Source organism: Schistocerca piceifrons, chromosome 8 (genome assembly GCF_021461385.2).
Source record: "Schistocerca piceifrons isolate TAMUIC-IGC-003096 chromosome 8, iqSchPice1.1, whole genome shotgun sequence".
NCBI lineage: Eukaryota > Metazoa > Arthropoda > Insecta > Orthoptera > Acrididae > Schistocerca > Schistocerca piceifrons.
Window position 1 is genome coordinate 86,972,703 of NC_060145.1, and position 21,163 is coordinate 86,993,865.

Here is a 21,163-nt window from a genome sequence, read left to right on the forward strand (position 1 = left end):
ACAAGTGGACGGTTTCAAGTACTTAGGATGCATATTCTCACAGGATGGCAACATAGTGAAAGAACTGGAAGCGAGGTGTAGCAAGGCTAATGCAGTGAGCGCTCAGCTACAATCTACTCTCTTCTGCAAGAAGGAAGTCAGTACCAAGACTAAGTTATCTGTGCACCGTTCAATCTTTCGACCAACTTTGTTGTATGGGAGCGAAAGCTGGGTGGATTCAGGTTACCTTATCAACAAGGTTGAGGCTACGGATATGAAAGTAGCTAGGATGATTGCAGGTACTAGTAGATGGGAACAATGGCAGGAGGGTGTCCACAATGAGGAAATCAAAGAAAAACGGGGAATGAACTCTATAGATGTAGTAGTCAGGGCGAACAGGCTTAGATGGTGGGGTCTTGTTACACGCATGGGAGAAGCAAGGTTACCCAAGAGACTCATGGGTTCAGCAGTAGAGGGTAGGAGGAGTCGGGGCAGACCAAGGAGAAGGTACCTGGATTCGGTTAAGAATGATTTTGAAGTAATAGGTTTAACATCAGAAGAGGCACCAATGTTAGCACTGAATAGGGGATCATGGAGGAATTGTATAAGGGGGGCTATGCTCCAGACTGAACGCTGAAAGGCATAATCAGTCTTAAATGATGATGATGATAATGATGATGAATTACTGCACAAACATCTCTGTCCATGACCATGGAACAAGAGCTAGTCTCGACTTACATTTGCCAAGAAAAAAACAAACATAAAACTCAAAACAGCATTTTCTACCAAGGAATAAAACTTTACAATAAATTACCAAAAGAGATAAAAGGAATTGCAAAAAAAACCTTATTTAAAAAGGCAGCTAAAAAGTACCCAGAGATCACCAGTGTGCGTGTGTTTGTGTGCGTAGTGAGTGAAGTGTTACGAAACAATGTGTGTATAGTGTATCAGTGACTGATAGTGAGATATGACCGAAGTGCGGCATTACGTATTTCATAAGTTATTTGTAAAAAATGTTTTGAATGCCAAAAGGAAATCTACAGACTAGACGTCTGTAAATGTATGTGTATACGAATTAGCTTATTTTAAATTGGTCTAATCTTGTAAATACTTTGACATGTCCTATATCCTTGTAAAAAGAGATCTACGGATGAATAAAGCTATTACTACTACTACTCCCGTAACTCTTGTGCATTAAGGTGTGCAGTATACTGCTGCATCCATTTTCAGTAAGCTACCACAAGAGTTTAAAAATCTTAGCAGTAATCCACGAGCTTTGAAAAACAACTAACTTCAAACAGCAGCCAACAGAACTATCTACCTACTTCTAAAGTGAGCATTACAAGGAAACCCAACAATCAGACTTGACAGTAACCCCATACAACGAAAACTTAAAAGATACCTCGAAAACTGTCGTTCAAAGACCGCCCAAAACTCGCGACTGATAAAGCGACGAAACTGACGTATAAACTAGTCAGACTCAACACTGCAGATGATATGCACCTACCATATCGCAGCACATTTTGAGCTTTGCAGCCAGCGCATGGGCCCATCGCCTCTGCCTCACATCACAAATCCACAGTATGAGGCGGACAGAGCAGCGTCCTTTTAAGAATGTCAGGAGTGTTTGGGACAACACCTATCGGGCATGACGATCCGTCCTGGGTGTGTACCCAACAGACATTACAGTACGTTTCAGAGTTGTAGCATACTGGATAAAAACGGGACGATAGAACAAAGTACAGGAAATTACTGGAAGTAAATAACTGACAAGAAACAAATTAATGAAAGGCGAAATGATAGTTGGAAGACTGAATGGGACGCAACAGAAAAAGGATGCAGAGTACATCCGAGAGCGAGTGAGCATGAAATATGTAGGTCCGACACGTGGTATGCGACACTTTATTACGGGACAAGGACCGTACCCACAACATCTCCATCGTGTTGAACTAAGTGGCACAGACATATGCAATGCGGAACATAACATTATATTGCGACATGTTTATACATGTACGACCTCAACAGCAGAATGACATACGACAAAGGATATCATAGCCAGATGACTGGTTAGAGCTAGACACCACCTCTGACAAAATTTCACAAGCACCCCACACAGCATACAGACACGAACGACCATAAATGAAATGGGAAATCACCCCACAAGACAACACATGAAACGATTCAGACAACAACACAACCACTGACTCGCATGCCTCAACAAACACAGAACAAGGCAATATAGATTCATAGGATTATACAAAAAATAAGAATAATGAAAAAAGTACAGGGTGATTATAATTAAAGTTAAATTTTCAAAACGCTGTAGAAATAACACCACGGGCCAGAATGACGTCAAACTGCAACGGGATATTATCGGAGAAGAGAGAAAACGTACGGCAGAAGAGGAAAAATAGTGTGAAAATTGGTCAATAGATGGGGCTGTGTGTGTCAGAATATGTAAATGAAAACACCTGTCATGCGCACGAGACACTGAAGTTGGTATAAACATTCCGGGTGCACGGATTTTCTCTCTTTCGCATCTGCCACGTTCGCCATGACTGTCTCAATGCAGGATCGCGCTCTGCTTGTAAAGTTCTATCACAAGAATGATGACTGCGCACACGTCGCTCTGCAGAAGTTTCTGACACTGCAGGGTTTGAATTAAGGCGTTGGTCCGATGACTGCCGTGTGCAACCTGGTAGAGCGAGGAAACGAATTGATTCGGCGTCAGTGGAAGCAGTGGCCACAGCAATGCACGAGGAGACGAGTGGTGGTGTGCAAACGTGAAGTGCACAGAGAATTGCCCGGACATTGGACACACCTGTGAGCACGGTGAGTAAAATCCTACGAAACTTTCTTCTTTTCTATCCATTCAAAATTACCCATGTGCACGAGTTGCTTACTATTGACCGGCTAGCAAGAGAGACCATTGCTTTAGAATTTCGTGCTCTCATGGAAGTGGAAAACGATTGGGCATGGAACATTTTGTATACAGACGAAGCCCACTTCCATCTGACAGGATATGTCAATACACAGAATTGTCGAATTGTGGCAACGGAAAATCCAAACACAAATCAGTCAGTACCACTTCATCCTGAAAAGTTTACTGTTTGTTGCAGGTTTACGGCATCATTTATCACAGGGCCATATTTTTTCGAAGAGACAGGTGCTTCCGGTCCCGTTACCTGTACCATCACTGGTGAGCGCTATGAGCGACTTTTGCGCAACCACGTCATTCCAGCTCTCGAACAGCGTGGATGTGTAGATGGGATCATTTTTATGCAAGATGTCGAACCTCCGCACGTCGCAAAACCAGTTAAGCAGCTGCTGAAGCCCCATTTCGGAAATGCTTGACTTACCAGCCGCCATTTCCCTACAGCCTGACCGTACCCATCACCTGACCTTAATCCGTATGATTTGTGGCTTTGGGGCTATCCGAAAGATGTTGTGCACAGTGTTCCGATTGAAAACTTAGCTGCGTTGAAGGCACGCATTGCGCAACACATTCTGAACGTGACTGCGGAAATACTTCGATCAGTTGTGGAACATGCTGCTCCTCGATTTCAGCTTGTTGCAGAAAACTGTGAACAGCACATTGAACATGTTTTGCACCAGTCACGCGGAAAATAATAATCCGATTTGATTTTGATTGATGCTTTTTATGCGGTTTTTAGCCTCAAGACAATCAAAAACCGAAGTGATTGATGTTTCTATGCGGTTTTTGACCTCAGGACAGTTAAAAACCGATTTTTCCCATCCGATGTGATGTTACCTTGCCGTGGTGGAAGGGCTTACGTAACTTGCATTATCACACCTGTACACCCATGCAAACTGAGTGGTACAATTTGTTTAATGTCAAACGTACACCTTAGGCATTGTTGTATGATTCACTTGTCATTTGTAGTCGACCACTATTAAAGTATGATGCTTACAGCGCCATCTATTGGTACATTTCGTAACTATTTATTTTTCTACTGGCTTATGTTTTCCCCTTGTCCGATAATATTCTGTTGCAGTTTGACGTCATTCTGACCAGTGGCGGTATTCCTGCAGCGGTTTGAAAATTTAACTTTAATTATAATCACCCTGCATACATTGAACGTTATCCAACGATAGGAAATGTATAGAAAAGTCTAAAATGTATAAGGATTGTAACTGTAGATACGTAACATGTAAATAATTACTACATTTAACCTCATAAAGGCGTACGTTACAGAAACACACAGAGCTGAAACTTCCTGCGGAGGCGAGGCTCAACGCACTTCCGAGGCACCCCACCCACAGGAAAAGCCATGACATTGCCAGCCATTAACAATCACAGGTTGATGGTGTGACCATGGATAACCCATTGAGTCCTACGATCGCCTATTTTTACATGGAAAAATTCGAACAATTAGCTCTGGAAAAAGCGAATAAGAAACCATGTCGATAGTGTCGATACGTGGATGAAACATTTGTAGTTTGGTCACATGGCAGAAAATCTTCAGAGAAATTCTTTTGTTATTTAAATAGTACACATCCTAAAATCAAGTTTAACGTGGAAATGGAGAAAGACAATGCAATATCCTTCTTGGATGTCTTCGTTATGAGACAGACTGATGGCAGCTTGAAACATAAAGTCTTTCACAAAGTTATACATACGACAGATACTTGCATAAGGATTCCAGTCATCACTCACAACAGAAAAGGGGTGTAATTAAAAGTCTAGTGGACAGAGCTAAAACGATTTGTGCGCCGGACTACCTGGACGCCGAGTTAAAACATCTAAAGCATGCTTTTGAGAAGTATGGGTACTCTAATAAGGAAATAAATAGAGTTTTGCGAACCGAATAACAGGAGGCCTAAGGACATCGATAGGACACAGCGATGGAAGAACACGGTTTCCCTACCCTTCATCAAAAACGTAACATATCAGATCGGGAAGATTTTAAGGAAACATAACGTTCGACCGATTTTCAGACCAACTAAGAAAATAGGCCAAGCACTTCGTTAAGGATAAACGTCCCCCTCTGTCTGCAAGTGGTGTATACAAGATTCCGTGTACATGTGGTAGGGTCTACATTGTAACTACAAACAGAAGTGTGAATACACGGTTGAAGGAACATAAAAGTCTTTGCCGACTAGGAAAAACAGACAAGTCAGCCGTGGTGGAACACGCTGTGCAGTCGGGTGATCATGTTGTGAAATTTTCAGAAACTGAAGTTTTATGTACTGTGACGAACTATTATCCCCGGGTATAGAGAGAAGCCATCGAAATATATAAACATGGGGATAGTTTTAACAGAAAAAAAGAAGAAGCTATGAGACTCAGCAATATATATGGACAGTGGCGCTACAGAATGATGAGAAGTTTATATCTTTGACGTACTATGATAGATATTTATGTTTTATCCTTCACAAGGTTTATCTCTGCTGTCACGTGAAATCCAGACCACTCCGACTTTCCTCGGTATTTAGGCCGTTCTTCGACGTCCGACCCGGCAGTCGGCAAGACTCAGCACAACCAGGAGCACTTCCGAAGGTGACCAACGTAGCTTTGGACGAAACGTCAGGGATGGAAGAGTTCCATGGACCACGGCCATACAGCCCGGAAGAATTCTCGGCAGCTGAAACATCCGGTCGTCAAAGCCTTCAATGTATGAGTAAAATTAATATTATAAATGTATACTAATTTATTATATTTAATGAAAAACTGTAATTAATATATTAATATCATTTGTACTTAGATCTAAGCAAATTGCTGCTCCATCTGGGACTGGCTTGAAGTTGTTCCGATGCCCTCTGCCCTGGAACAACTAGGCAGTGGGACATTTTCTTCCATAAAAAATCTGTCCTATCAACTATCTTCTTAAATTTTTAAATTGTTTCTGTTTTCTTTTCCTCAATTTATGTTCATTTTATTCAAATATCTACTCATTGTCACTCTTGTTTTATTTCTCAAGGGAAAAAAAGTTAGAAATATGGAACACGTTATTGTAACATGTAAAATTGTAAAATGTACGACACGTTTTTTTAAAAAAAAAATAGGTAGCAGGTCTTTCAGTATGCAATAAATGAAATGAAATTACTTCCCTGCGGCACTCCTGACAGTACGCTTGTCTCTTATGAACACTCGCCGTCGAGGGCAACATACTGGGTCTTCTTACTCACATATCTGTGAACTTATTGCATGAACTTTACCTTCGTCAGCAACCTGCAATGGGTCACCGCGTCAAACGCCTTCCGATAATCTAAAGATATGGCATCTGCCTCTTAAAATGTGTGTGAAATCTTATGGGACTGAACTGCTAAGGTCATCAGTCCCTAAGCTTACACACTACTTAACCTAAATTGTCCTACGGACACACACACACACACCCATCCCCGAGGGAAGACTCGAACCTCCACCGGGTCCAGCCGCACAGTCCATGAGTGCAGCCCCGCAGACCGCTCGGCTAATCCCTTGCGGTTCTGCCTCTTACTCTTCATCCGTAGTTCATCACGTGTGTAAAGGGCAAGCTGAGTTTCACACAAGCGATGCTTTCTAAAACCATGCTAATTCTTCGATATAAGATTTTCTGTCTCAAGAAAGTTTAATATATTCGAACTGATACGAAAAATATGTATCTATATATGTCGTTGATCAGCCTCAATCACAAAAGCATATAACCGACACCACGACGGCGTAACACACTTGTGACGTCACAGATAGCCAATTATACCAGCCACTCAAACGACACCCGGTGCCGGGCTATTACACTTATCAATCTGGTGCGCTATTATTCGTAACCACAGAGTGAAAGCACTACGTGTACTTTCTAGCGCGGCATACGAATAACTTTCAGGCAGCCATACGTTTTCAGCACTGGCGTTTGCAGTAACGTAAGCAGGTAGTAACCTGCCCAGCCTTCTGAGTGAAACCCGCAATATATAATCCCTTAATAACTGCTCAGGCTTCAGCCCTATTCACCGGTCGGTGTGGCTGAGTGGTTCTAGGCGCTTCAGTCTGGAACCGCGAGACCGCTACGGTCACAGGTTCGAATCCTGCCTCGGGCATGGATGTGTGTGATGTCCTTAGGTTAGTTAGGTTAAAGTAGTTCAAAGTTCTAGAGGACTGATGACCTCAGATGTTATGTCCCATAGAGCTCAGAGCCATTTTAACCATTTTCTAGTCCTATTCACCCTTCAGATCTCACACTAGCAGTTTACCCTAGCCTATAACTACAAAGCCCACTTAAGGTGTCTGAACATGACCACAGTACTTGTAACTTACATTACGGAACCAGAAAGCTGGCGCTTTATTATGTCTAACCAAATCAACAACCATAAGGGTGATTACTAACAGCCTTCGCAGTAGCTAGCACTGAAACCTAAACCAGTGTTCGGGCACACCCAAAGGGCTCACACATATCTCAACATTATTCAGCTACATATAAGCAGTATTAACTTAAATCATCAAACATGAACGCAAAACAGACTATACAACCGTCATCCTTCACCGCAAGACTATTCATCTTTGTAGTAGGAAGGTAACGTGGCACCCGAACACAGCAAACAATCAACAGTTTACTGAATATCTGGCCAATGCCCAAGCCTCCTCAGTAAGAAGGTCACAGTTTTAGCCGAACGCACATGATGCCTAAACCTGAGCGAGTTTGTTTTCTTTTCTTTTCTTTTTTTGAGTCTTCAGTTTTCTGACTGGTTTGATGCGGCTCGCCTCTAATTCCTCTTCTGCGCCAACCTCTTCATTTCAAAGTAGCTGTCGCAACCTATGTCCTCAGTTATTTGCTGGATGTATTCCAGTCCTCAGCAGCTCCCTCTGATACCGTGCAAGTTATTCACTGATGTCTCAAGAGATGCTCTACCATTTTGCCCCTTTTCCCCGCCAGTGCTTTCTACATATTCCTTTCCTCTTAAATTCTGTGCAGAATCTCCCCATTCCTTACCTTACCAGCCCACTTAATTTTCAACATTCGTCTGTAGCGCCACATCTCAAATGCTTCGATTACCTTCCGTTCCCCTTTTACCACAGTCCATGTTTCACTACTACCATACAATGCTCTGCTCCAAACGTACATCCTCAGAAATTTCTTCCTTAAATTAACGCCTGTTTTTGATACTAGTAGATTTCTCTTGGGGAGGAATGCCCTTCTTGCCAGTGATAGTCTGCTTTTGATGTCCTTTTTGCTCCGTCCGTCATTGGTTATTTTACTGCTTAGATAGCGGAATTCCTTAACTTCGTCCACTTCATGACCATCAATCCTGATGTTAAGTTTCTCATTGTTCTCATTTCTGCTAGTTCTCATTACCTTTGTCTTTCTTCGATTTACACTCAATCCACATTCTCTTCTCATTAGATTCATATCATCTAATTCTTCTCCCCTTTTACTCAGGATAGCAATGTCATCAGTGAATCATATCATATCCTTTCACCTTGAATTTTAATTCCACTCGTGAACCTTTATGTTATATCTGTCATTGGTTCTTCGACGTACAGATTGAACAGTAGGGGCGAAAGAGTACATCCTTGTCTTACCCCCTTTTTAATCCGAACACCTTCTTCTTGGTCGTCTGTTCTTATTAGCCCCTCTCAGCTCTTGTACATATTGTATTTTACCCATCTCTTCCTACAGCTTACACCTATTTTTTTCAGAATTTGGAACGTATTGCACCATTTTACATTGTCCAACGCTTTTTGCAGGTCGACAGAGCCTATGAACGTGTTTTGATTTTTCCTTAGTCTTGCTTCCATTAACAACTGCAACGTCAGAATTGCCTCTCTGGTGTCTTTATCTCTCCTAAAGCCAAACTGATCGTCATCTAACACATCTTCAATTTTCTTTTCCATTCTTCTGTATATTACTCTAGTCAGCAACTTGGATGCATGAGCTGTTAAGCTGATTGTGCGACAATTCTCGCACTTGTCGGCACTTGCATTTTTCGGAATTGTGTGGATGTTATTTTTTCCGAAAGTCGAATGGTGAGTCGCCAGACTCATACAATCCACACACCAACGTGAATAGTCACTTTGTTTTAACTTCCCCCGATGACTTTAGAAATTCTAATGGATGTTATCCATCCTTTCTGTCTTATTTGATCTTAAGTCCTCCAAAGCTCTTTTAAACTCTGATTGTAATAATGGATCCCCTCCCTCTTCTAAATCGACTCGTGTTTTTTCTTATATCAAATCAGACATATCTTCCGCCTCATAGAGGTCTTCAATGTACTCTTTTCTTCCGTCCGCTCTCTCCTCTGCATTTGCCATTGCACTCTTAATTTTACCACCCTTGCTTTTGATTTCACCGAAGGTAGTTTTGAATTTCTTATATGCTGACTCAGTCCTCCCGACAAATGTTTCTTTTTCGATTTCTTCACGTTTTTCACGTAGACTTACTGTCCTAGCTTCCCTGGACTCCCTATTTATTGTATTCCTCTTCGACTTGTATATCTTTATTCCTCAATTTCCCTGAATATTTTTGTACTTCCTTCTTTCATCGATCAGATAATGAATTTCTTCTGTTACCCATAGTTTCTTCGCAATTACCTTCTTTGTACCTATTTTTCCCTACCCTCTGAGCGTGTATAAACATCATAATCAAAGTATCGACTCAGATCTCAATTCAACGGACAGCAGCAACCTACAATGGAAACAGTCAAGGCGAGAGACGAACACATCCACGATTCCAAATCGCTGTTCGTTCTTTTCATCAATGAAATCCCTGCAACAATCCATTGTCCACGTTGTCACACAACCGTAAGAATCCTACAGGTTATGCGACATCCAGACTGAAAAGACGTACAGGTAAGTCGCCTCTGGCCCTCACAGCCGCCGGCCAGTGTGGCCGAGCGGTTCTAGGTGCTTCAGTCTGGAACGGGGCGACCGCTACTGTCGCAGGTTCGAATCCTGCCTCGGGCATGGATGTGTGTGATGTCCTTAGGTTAGTCAGGTTTAAGTAGTTCTACGTTCTAGGGGACTGATGACCTCAGATCTTAAGTTCCATAGTGCTCAGAGCCATTTGAACCATTTGAACTCACACGGCCGACAATATTCTCTGTCCTGCAGGCGTTGCTCGCACTGTCACACCACGCAACGGAGAGAGACCCCAAGCCACTGGGCACGCCTCCACGGCAACGATCGGTCACGTGACTCTACGAAAGCTCTCCGCGCGCCTGCGGCACCAACGAATCACCGCCAAACTCCATAAATGCGCCAATACAGACCGACCGACATGTAATCACCCGGCACGTTCTTAACATAAGTTTAACCTCTACAGTGTAAATACAGGGTGCGTCAAAAAAATATATACACACTTTGAAGCTTCAAATGGTTCAAATGGCTCTGAGCACAATGGGACTCAACTGCTAAGGTCATTAGTCCCCTAGAACTTAGAACTAGTTAAACCTAACTAACCTAAGGACATCACAAACATCCATGCCCGAGGCAGGATTCGAACCTGCGACCGTAGCGGTCTTGCGGTTCCAGACTGCAGCGCCTTTAACCGCACGGCCACTTCGGCCGGCCACTTTGAAGCGTCATAGAAAATTTATTTCCCGTTCTACAGTGTTAAATTTCGGAAATGGAAAGCTTAAGGTCCAATTGGAAAAATAAATGTACTTTGCAAATGTGATAAATGTTCAAACTGATGGCCTTCAGCATTAATACATTTCTGAGTACGAGTCACCACTGATTCCGTACGTCGTACAAAAGTGTCCAATGAGATTTCTGCGCACATCGACTGAATCTCATTCCAAAGTGTGTCCAGGTTACGTGGTTTACGTTTGTACACCTTATCTTTTACTGTGTCCCATATAAAGAAATACAGCGGCGTGAGGTCTGGAGAGTGTGCAGGAGACTCGATTGATCCCCTGCGTCCTATCCACTGGCCTGGCACATTGTGTTCCAGGTATGCTCGTACGTCCCTATGAAAGTGTGGCGGTGCGCCATATTGTTGGAAATAAAACTCATCATTACCGTATAACGCACGAATGGCAGGGAATACGGAGTCAGCAAGCATTGTTAGGTACGTTTCTCCAGTAACAGTACCTTCAAAGCGGAAAGGCCCAATGAGTCCCCTAGCAGACAAACCACAACACACATTTACAACAGGCAAATTCACAGCCTTTTCAACTATAATGTGAGGATTATCTTCAGCCCAGTACACACAATTGTGCCTATTGAGAGTTCCATTGAGTTTGAATTGGGCTGCATCCGACCACATTATGCTACCCATAAATCCCATTTCACGTCTCACCATCTCCTGAACCCATTCACAAAATTCTAACCATCGATCTGGATCGTCATCACTTAGCTGTTGCACCAGCCTTGGAATGTACACATGAAACTTGCCTTTCTTCAGAATGCGTAGCACACTATTAGCACTTACATTACTCTCATGTGCCGCTTGCCTTGAAGATTTTTTAGGCGAACACTGAAACAGTTCCAAGACTGCAGTTGTGGAATCATCACTTGTAGCTGTACGAGGTCGCCCTGATTGACCTTTATGCACATCACACACTGTTCCATGAATTTCAAATTTGTCTCGTAGACGTGTAACTGTTAACCTTGAAGGTGGTTCTGTACCATAGTGAGTTCTCCACTGTCTTCGAACCGCAGCTACATTCTCAAACTTCCAGTAATACTTAATTATCTGCTTCCGCGCTTCAAAACTCAAAAGTACGTCCGCCATGTTGCAGTTACTTCCTTGCCACTGCTGCCACCTGTTGAAGAATCATAACATTACTTTCTCACAGATATTTAACCTTGTAGAACTGGAAATAAATTGTCTATGACAGTTCAAAGTGTATATACATTTTTTTGACGTACCCTGTATTGTTGGGGAAATCTTTCGGTGAATAAATCTTACAAGGGGATGTCAGGACGTTCGGATCACTGATTTACTTCAAACTTTGATCGCTTTTTACACTCTATTAGCACAACATAATGCGCAAGTAGTAAGATGTCGTACTTAAGCAATTTCGAGAAAATCGTAATAAATGTTTTACGCGACCGTGGACAAGAGCTGCCGGCAGTCATTTGGTTAACGTTCAAACTCCGTAATCGGTGAATCGCTGGATCGACTCCTACTAATTCTTTTTAATTTATATATTTTTCCAATACTCGTCGTTATTTCCTCTGAATATTATACTTGAAAGGTAATATGATGAAAAGGCATGTGTATTTTGCATTAACGTTTATTGAATTTCCAACGTTATTTGGCTGTTTACTATTTTTTTATTATTACAACAAAATTTATGCGACTTCTGTTTCTATAGACAAGCTAAAAACTTTATCAACGGCCTTAGAACTTGTTCACAGCTGGTTCACAACGAACATGAAATTGCTTCACGAAACGATGCTACGAAAATACATTCAACCGTATATCGCCAGTTCTCGGCACCTGCATTTACCGAAATGTTGCATTACACCCGATTTGTATCCAGGCCTTTGGAAGAAAGATTTTTTTTTAAAATGTCAATCCGCTTCGTTTTGTTCTTAGAAACCCTGCAGATTCCTTGTACACCCGGAAAAATTGTGTTCATTCGCTGTAGTAGATGACATTTTAATATGTATTTTCCGTGTCTGTACCAAAAGCCAACGGCCTTGCCGCAGTGGTAACACCGGGTCCCGTCAGATCACCGAAGTTAAGCGCTGTCGGTCTGGGCTAGCACTTGGATGGGTGACCATCCGGTCTGCCGAGCGCTGTTGGCAAACAGGGTACACTCAGCCCTTGCGAGGCAAACTGAGGAGCTACTTGATTGAGAAGCAGCAGCTCCGGTCTCGTAAGCTGACGTACGGCCGGGAGAGTGGTGTGCTGACCACTATCTATCTATTTCTTTCGCCTTTGCGCTGCATAGTACGCGGGGTTGCCGTGGTTAATTAGGATTTGGCACGTTAATGTGAAGGGTTGGCCGGATGCCCTTCCTGCCGCCACCCCGTACCCCCCTGGACAGAATCAGAGTATCCCATCAGTCTGTGTTTCAAATGTCTGTGAGTCATGTAACTGAGGCGGGACGTGGGGACCAGCCCAGTATGTGGAAAACCGCCTAAAAACCACATCCAGGCTGGCCTGCACACCAGTCCTCGCCGTTAATCCAGCGGGAGGATTCGATCTGGGGCCGGCGCGCCTACCCGAGTCCAGGAAGCAGCGCATTAGTGCACTCGGCTAACCAGACGGGATAGTGGTGTGCTGACCATATGTCCCTTCATATCCACATTCAATGATGCCTGTGGTCTGAGGATGACACGGCGGCCGGTAGTTACCTTTGCGCTTTCATGGCTTGTTCGAACGGGGTGTAGTTTAGCGTCTTTATCAAAAATAAACTGATGGGAAAAATTGTAGCACCAACAAGGAGTTGTGGGACATAAATGATAGTTGTTAAATGTGAAGCAGGATGTCTCTTCAAATTTCCCGTGAGTCGCATAATACTGGCGCCAATAGCTCCACAATGAGGACGTAAATCAGAAACTTCCGGTCAGATTAAAACTGTGTGCCTGACCGAGACTCGAACTCGGGACCTTTGCCTTTCGCGGGCAAGTACTCTACGATCTGAGCTACCGAAGCATGACTTACGCCAGTTACTCACAGCTTTACTTCTGCCAGTATCTCGTCTCCTACCTTCCAAACTTTACAGAGGAGACAAGATACTGGCAGAAGTAAAGCTGTCAGTACCGGTAGCTCAGATGGTAGAGTACTTGCCCGCGAACGGCAAAGGTCCAGAGTTCGAGTCTCGGTCGGGCACACAGTTTTAATCTGCCAGGAAGTTTCATATCAGCGCACACTCCGCTGCAGAGTGAAAATCTCATTCTGGAGGATGTAAATCAGGTCTGCTTTAAATACAAACTGCAATGGGACTGACTGTTAGTTACCCTTGGGATTGGATGTGGTGCGTTGATGTTAGGTAAGAATGCTTTTAAGGGGACAAAGACGCCATTATCAACAACTCACTGAGCTTCAGCGACATCGTGTAATAGGGCTGGGAGAAGCTGAATGTTCCATCCACAAAACTGGGGAAAGACATGGCAGGACTGTGGCATCTGTACGTGATTGCTGGCAACGGTGACCACGAGAATATGCAGTACAGTCGTAAGACGACCAGACTCCCGCCGGACACGTGGCACTACCGAGAGGGAAGACCGTCGTGTTCGGCCTATGGCTCTGTGGCATCGTACTGCACCTGCAGCAGCAATTTTAACAGCCGTTGGCAGCAAAGTGATGCAACCAACAGTGACAAATCAGTTATCTCAAGGACAGCTCCGAGCTAGAGGTCCTGTGGCGTGCGTTCCAATGGCTTGAAACCATCGCCATTTGCTATTTCAGTGGCGTTAAGCGAGAGCTGATTGGAGGCAGGGTGGAAGTCAGTCATGTTTTCTGGTGGGGGTTCTTCCCCGGTGCCAGTCACGGCCGTGTGTTGGTTAGAAGAAGACCAGTTGAGGTCCTGGAAGCTACCTGTCTGTGTGCTAGACATGCAGGACCTACACATGGAGTTATGCTCAGGGGTGTCATGTGATATGACAACAGGAGCGCTCTTGTAGCTACCCCTTGCACCCTGACTGCAAAATCGGACGTGAACCTGGTGATTCGACCTGCCGTTTTGCTGTTCATGAGCAGCATAAGGGTGGGGGGGGGGGGGGGTACATTCCAACAGGCTAGCTCTCTTCGACATACCGCTTTTATTTATTTATTTAATCGATCTGCATTTACAGGGCGAAATATTAAACTAGGACATTACAGCATCAGAATGGCACATTCATCAGTACTTAATGACATAATAAAAAATACAAGATTTTATACAATATGACTTATTTTTTTAAGCCATTCAATGGCATTGTCCGTGACGTTATGTACATCCTCCAGTTTACCATTAAAACCGTGCACAGTACACTCAATGAAGTGAGCCATTGAATGGTTGAGTCCACATTCGCATTGAGGGTCGTTCGCGAGGCCCCATGTTGTCGTCATTTCCCTGGATCTTCCGACACCCGTCCTCACACGTTTCAGCGTAGTCCACACTCTTCTGGGAAGCTTAAAGCCTTCTACTGGTATGCTTGGGTCAGCAAACAGTTTTCTGTTCTTTATTGTGCTTCTACTCCATAAACTTTCCCATTCATTCTCTGAGTCGAAGGGAAACACCTCCTCACCTGTTTTCCATAGAGATAACTTTGATTTCAAGCGGCTTTTCTTTGGTTTCAGGTCCTGGTGTGTGCTAGTATTTTGCTATATTCTCTTGATAGAAGCTGATGTCTTCTGATTTCAGGTGGTGCTATGTTAGACAATACGGGTAGCCAATCTATAGGTGTAGGCCTCAGTGCTCCCGATATTATTCTCATTGTTTCTCTTAGCTGGATATCGATTTTTGATATATGCACACTTCTGACCCATACAGGTGCACAATACTCGTTCACGCTGTATACCAGTGCCAAGGCTGAAGTTCTCGAGGTAGTTGGATCACATCCCCAGGTGGTTCCGGTGAGTTTGGCAAGAATGGGATTTCTAGATTTCAGGTTTTGTTTTGTATCCTCTAGATGGGCCCTGTACGTTAGGGACCGGTCGAGCTTTACTCCAAGGTACGGAGGAATGTCTTCTTCTTTAATGGTCTGATTATTCATGCAGATGTTCCGGTTTATCTTGGCTTCTCTGTTATTAAGATGCGTGTTTACACTTACGATCTTGTCTGGATTATGTTGTAGATGCCATTCGGTGTAGTACTGGTGCACCAGGTTTATATCTTCTTTCAATTTCTGCTGTATTTTTTCAAAACACTTGCTTTGGTAACCTGTTACCATATCGTCCGCGTATATAAACTTACGAGACGTTGTTTCTGGGATATTCGCAGTGTAAAAGTTAAACAATAAGGGGTCCAGTACCGAGCCCTACGGGAGTCCGTTGTTGATGGCTATGCATCTGCTGGTTTTTTCATTAAGAGTTATTCTAATTTTTATTCCAGTTGAAATGTTCTTCATAAGTTTGTAGGTCTGCATCCTCTGAATTTTTTCTACCCGTTTATGAAGTAGGGCATCCCTCCACACTGTATCATGTGCTGAGGTTAGATCTAACAGGACAACACCAGTTTTCTTCTTATCCTGATAGCCCTTTTCGATAAAGGTTGTGAGGGCAAGGACTTCGTCACAGCAATATCTTTTAGGCCTAAAACCTGCTTGCTCCATTGGTAGGAAGGATTTTATCTTGCACTTACATTAGCTTGTCATTTTGCTGTGTTAATCACTTGAATATATTACGTAGAGTAACATATGTCCGAAATTTCGTTACCCTACATTATTTATTTTTTTCTGTCAATGTAAAAAGCAGGTAATACCATCGTTCCTCAGAGGTTTCCCATCATTCCTATACTTTTTCAGGAAAAAGTAGTCATTTACTGTTTCGCGAATTATAGCGATTGTCGCCCTTTCGCAGAAAGTACTACGTTTCCTCATAATGATGGCATCGTAGACCAGCATCTCGTGTACCATTATGCTGTATAAAGTAGGTTGGCTATAATAGTTTTCTTTACTCCCCGATTTTTCTTTGAGGGGGATATGCACATGTTACGTTATACAGATATACATAAAAGTGGAGTTATTTTTATAAAATGAAATACAGCAGAGTGTTAATTGTAATGAGTGGATCAATATTCCGTAGGAACATAGATTTCAATTTAATTAAACACGAGATCTTTATTTGTTCTTGGACATCGCATGAGCGCTCTTGCATGGGGCTCACATGTGAAAAGGTGAACTTATTTCTGCTTTTCTGTGTACTGAATCCGCGCTTCCAACATACATTTCCTTTCCGGCTTCTTACCATTCTTCCTGCAGCTGTTTCGCTTCACCTTCCCTGTACTTACTATTAATTTCATTCGTAACTAGCTTATATTGCTATATTTCATGTTGCAGATAATAAACATTGGACTCCGGAAAGGGTTTATTGTAGACATGGAAACCAACCAGTCTGCATTGAAACAAGCAGGAAAACGAAAGACAGGTGTGAAGCAGCCAGAAAATTGACAACCAAACCAACGAAAACTGTCGGAATGATACAACCGCTATACATAAAAAAGAACGGGTGCTCACCAAAAAACTAATTCATTAGAGAGAGCGCTAAATTATCAGCAGTGATTGAGAACATTGCGTCGAGGCCGTGTGCGTGAGACTTGATGTCCTGTCGATACGTGTTTCATTCAAAGCAGACGACGATCAGGGGCTTCGGTTTCATTAATTAAACCCCCGTCCTGCGATTCACCGTCGCCCTGCTGGAGAAAACAGTGGATTTGAATGTTGCCTGTGACTGATTAATAAAAAAATGCGAGACAAACGAAAACTCGGTTAAATTAAAATTTCTATCAACTGCGTTTGATCAAAGGAGTGAGCTTCACCCAGATGCCGTAAATATTTTGCGTTATTTTTTTTTCTTGACAGGAATGTCGATATTATGAAGCGATTATTTTATTTAACTGACGCAGTTCAATTTCGGACGCGTGTATTGTGCTATTATTCACATCGCTAAAACTCTGCGCGATGTACCCTGTTGCAAACGGTAGAGCTCATAGAATAATAAAACATTCAATTCATCGTTTGTAAATCGGATATTGTACTGTTGCTATCTAGAACCAAAGTTTGCACTAAAAGTCACTTAAGAGATGATGTGCAGTTGAGTGAACAAACTCTCTAAATTTGCTGATGTAGCTGATAAATAATGCTTACAGGGTGCAGTGTATAACTTGAACGACAAATACCCGTTTGTGCAGTGTTTTTACTTTTCCAATAATAGTATCAGTGTCATTGAGTTTTACTAAGCTGTTTAAAATTTGCCTATTATTCTGCTGTCCCAATTGCACACTTATTTTTATGATGTGAGTGGCTTCGATCAACGTCGATCATCTTCAGATGTACGTAGTTGTGTGAACAGTTTTCCCATGTATAGTTCCATATGGATGCTGCGTGTTACTTAAGCAACTACATACACCTGAAGATGATTAGCATTGATCGAAACTAGCAATTTCTTAAACATAACTGAGCAACTGAGAGAGCAAAGTAAAGGATAAACTGTAAATATCATCAAAGTTACGGAAGCTCTCGGGGCAAATGCCTCGACATTGTGTGAAGCCTGTTTACTTATAAACTGTCTGTCTAACTATTTATGAGCAACTGGTCGCTGCTTAGAATCTTATTCCGTTTTCAACTACTGTAGACCAACACGTATCTCACTAATTACCAACACTTTCGGAAACAAAATTACGTACATGATATTTATCTACTTATTTTTATTTATTTATTTAACCTGATGTGATTCCTGCTATAAGGCCCTCTCTTACGTCGAACCATGTTTTCACACTTACAGTAACATTTTTATATCATAGTTACCTAAGAAATAACAATCTTAATATGAGAAATAGTATTAATCTGATGTGAGTGTCTTTAGTGACAATATGATTAAATAATGCTGACGGGGATTTAATGAAGTTAACACTGGCAGTGCTTGTACTACTAATGCTGCTGTCTGTAATACTGAAAATATTAATAATGATAACAATAATGAAAATAATAATGACAACAATAACAGTAATGTCAGTGGTAGATATAAAGAGAATTTACAGGTGTAGAAAACACTAACATACCGAATTCTGAAGAAAGGACATTTAAGAATACAGGGGACTGACGAGGGGTCTGGTTGGAAAGAAGAATGTACAAGGATAACGAGTGTGTACAGAGACGGCGGGTATCAGTATTTTTGTTTTGGTACATACGTCGTTAACTGTCTTCTGAAGCTGAAGATGTTACTCAGTTCTCTAATATAATGCCGGAGTTTATTGCAGAGTCTGGTTCCTGCTACTGAAAAGGGCATCGAGAAAGTGGCTTAACGATGGAGTGGGGCAGAAGGGATTTTGGTTTGACGGAAACGGGTGTTTCTGCCATGTTGTTAAGACAAGAGCGTTAAGGTAGAGCAGAGACGCGAGGCACAGTGTACATAGATAAAGCAGTAGAGAAGAGAGAGGGTATAGAAATCTCTGAGCTTGTCTTCACGCAGCCAGATTAGCTATGTATATGATGGTGAAATACGATCAATGAGTCAAACATCACAGACATTATCAACAAAGCCATATAAAACCAGTTCAAGGAGCAGTGCTCTTACCTAACAAAGGCCTTGCAGGACAGCATTGCTGTAATCTATAACTGGAATTATAAGTGTTCGTAAAAGCTTCTTCTTCGGGTAAAGAAAGAAGAGCTTTTTATATATTTGGAGAGCATGGGGAGATGCCGATGGCTTCTTGCACATTACAGTTACATGCTCAGTCCAATTTATTTTCTCTGCCTCGTGATGACTGGGTGTTGTGTGCTGTCCTTAGGTTAGTTAGGTTTAAGTAGTTCTAAGTTCTAGGGGACTGATGACCATAGATGTTAAGTCCCATAGTGCTCAGAGCCATTTGAACCATTTGAACCAATTTATTTTATCTATTACTACTCCCAGACTCTTTGCTGAAGGAGAGAAGTCGATATTTGTCCTATTTGGGATTCAAGATGGTAGAGATTTCCAACATTTCGGTATAATGAGCCAAGAATAACCAACTACTACCATTTGGGTTTAGGATGGGTTGACCATATCCTGCGCCCCAGGCTGGCATTGAGGTTTCAATGGCTGTCTTCAGGTTTACTGTCATTCCATTGACACAAAATGATAGGAGTTTAGGACCTAACACCGAACCATGGGTGATGTTAGATACTACCTGCCTCCGTTGTGCCTTTTTGGTGCCCGACATGACGCACTTCTGGCGAGACGTCAGGTATGAACGAAACCACTACATTGTATTTGGACAGTAATTTAGGCTTCTTAAGCTTCGCAATCACAACGGCGGGGTAAGTGTCTAACACTGTACTGTCTTCTGAGAAATAACTGTATCACCTAGCACAGACTTGCAGCCAAACCAAATAAGTTAAGGAAATAATTCTCGGTTACAGCATCATCCACCATACGAGAATCACTTATTCGCCCAATTTTGAATTCACTTAGTTCCTACATAATGCGCTCATAATTACATAAAACACTGTTCTGGCCACGACTGACTCTTGCAACATATTAAAGACACTGTATAGAGATCATTCATGGTCAAATACAAGAGCGCAGTCTGAAGACTTGGCTAGCATCGCATTTATGTTCAGGCGTGGTTTCTCACATTGTTTTCATATTTTTGTCCAATCCCACCGCATCTTGAGAACATCCCTTAAATTGGTCAGAAGATGTCTGTGCTATGTTCCTGTGACAATTTTCTCAAGAGGTTCAAATGGCTCTGTTGTTCCTGTGACAATTTTCTCAAAAGTTTCAAAAGGCTCTGAGCACTATGGGACTTAACTTCTGAGGTCATCAGTCCCCTAGACCTTAGAACTACTTGAACCTAACTAACCTAAGGACATCACACACATCCTTGCCCGAGGCAGGGTTCGAACCTGCGACCGTAGCGGTCGCGTGGTTCCAGACTGTAGCGCCAAGAACCGCTCGGACACTCTGGTCGGCACAATTTTCTCCTTATGATGATAATTTTACCACTAACCATGGCAGCCCAATAAACGTTGAACTGTACTGTCTACCGAGAAATAATTGTACCATCTGGACTTGGTAGCTACACTCCTAAAAATTGAAATAAGAACACCGTGAATTCATTGTTCCAGGAAGGGGAAACTTTATTGACACATTCCTGGGGTCACATGATCACACTGACAGAACCACAGGCACATAGACACAGGCAACAGAGCATGCACAATGTCGGCACTAGTACACTGTATATCCACCTTTCGCAGCAATGCAGGCTGCTATTCTCCCATGGAGACGATCGTAGAGATGCTGGATGTAGTCCTGTAGAACGGCTTGCCATGCCATTTCCACCTGGCGCCTCAGTTGGACCAGCGTTCGTGCTGGACGTGCAGACCGCGTGAGACGACGCTTCATCCAGTCCCAAACATGCTCAATGGGGGACAGATCCGGAGATCTTGCTGGCCAGGGTAGTTGACTTACACCTTCTAGAGCACGTTGGGTGGCACAGGATACATGCGGACGTGCATTGTCCTGTTGGAACAGCAAGTTCCCTTGCCGGTCTAGGAATGGTAGAACGATGGGTTCGATGACGCTTTGGATGTACCGTGCACTATTCAGTGTCCCCTCGACGATCACCAGTGGTGTACGGCCAGTGTAGGAGATCGCTCCCCACACCATGATGC

The 21,163-nt window shown here is 42.8% G+C and overlaps 1 pseudogene; it reads left to right on the forward strand.

The window, feature by feature from the left end:
- Positions 1 to 12,549: 12,549 nt before the first annotated feature.
- LOC124712626 lies at positions 12,550 to 12,667 on the forward strand (annotated as a pseudogene).
- Positions 12,668 to 21,163: the final 8,496 nt, after the last annotated feature.